This window comes from Rhagoletis pomonella, unplaced genomic scaffold (genome assembly GCF_013731165.1).
Source record: "Rhagoletis pomonella isolate Grant_MI unplaced genomic scaffold, Rhpom_1.0 Rhpom_scaffold_00828, whole genome shotgun sequence".
NCBI lineage: Eukaryota > Metazoa > Arthropoda > Insecta > Diptera > Tephritidae > Rhagoletis > Rhagoletis pomonella.
Window position 1 is genome coordinate 8,276 of NW_023459382.1, and position 1,256 is coordinate 9,531.

A 1,256-nucleotide genomic window follows, 5' to 3' on the forward strand; every position below is an offset into this window, starting at 1 on the left:
CGCGAGCGAGATAATGGTGGTGGCTTAGCGTTCATCACGCACCACACCGTGCAGTATCGTCTTATCGAAGCAGACATCGACCGCAGGGATACCACCCTAGAATGTCAGGGCATCGCTATCCGGTCAGGCGATGTCGAGCTCGAAATATTTAACATATACATACCCCCTGTCACCTGCTGCCCGGCAGGATATCACCCTGATATAGGTGCGCTCCTCAGAGGTGAAAACCGTATGGTAGTAGGTGACTTTAATGGGCACCACGATCTTTGGCACTCAAGCCTGTCAAACGATCGTAGGGGAACAGACTTGGCTGAGCAGATAGACGATTCGACATTCTTTCTGCACAATGAACGACGACGCACCCACCAGGATTATGGGTAACTGCAGTAGCTCGCCAGACATCACAATAGTCAGCGCTGGCCTGATAAACAGCATAACGTGGCGACCTATGCTGACTCTAGCATCAGACCATCTACCCATAGTCATCTCGATAGATAAACCAACCGACTTGCCTCCGCCAAACACCGGACCTATATCAACTTTTCTAAAGCTGATTGGAAAGGTTACGCGGAGTTTACCGAAAACACCTTCGCAGCGCTCCCCACACCAACCGACGCCCATCTCGGTGAACGTAAGTTCCGCAGGGCTATCACTGCTGCTGCAGCTCGCTTCATACCGGCAGGATGTATATCGGACCCGCGTGATAGCCTTCGTCAGACCGATCCCGGAGATCCCCGTATCAGGGATCTCAACGCGGAGATTCGGCAACTTGTAAACGTACATAAGCGGAAGAAGTGGGAGGAGCATCTGAAGACTTGTAATTTCACCTCTGGTGTGAGCAAGCTTTGGTCAACCGTGAGGTCATTGTCTAATCCGACGAAGCACGACGACAGAGTCGAAATTTCCTTCGGCGACCATGCCTCGTCGGTTCATACTGCATCCTCCGGTGGACAAAGCCAAGCGTCGAGTGACCAGAAGGCTGCACAAACTCCCAACAACTTGTGCCCCCCTTGCTTTCACTTGCGGTGAAGTTCAGGTGACCATCGGGAAGGCGAAAGCCTCCAAAGCCATGGGTCCTGACGGAATATGCATGCTGATGCTGAAAAATTTGGGTCCTGCGTGGGTAGCGTACCTAACGGAGGTCCTCAACTTGTCAATGGCCACTCTCATCATCCCAGACATCTGGAAGGTGGGGAGAGTGGTCCCACTGCTCAAACCGGGGAAACCTGCCAACAAAGGAGATTCGTATCGTCCGA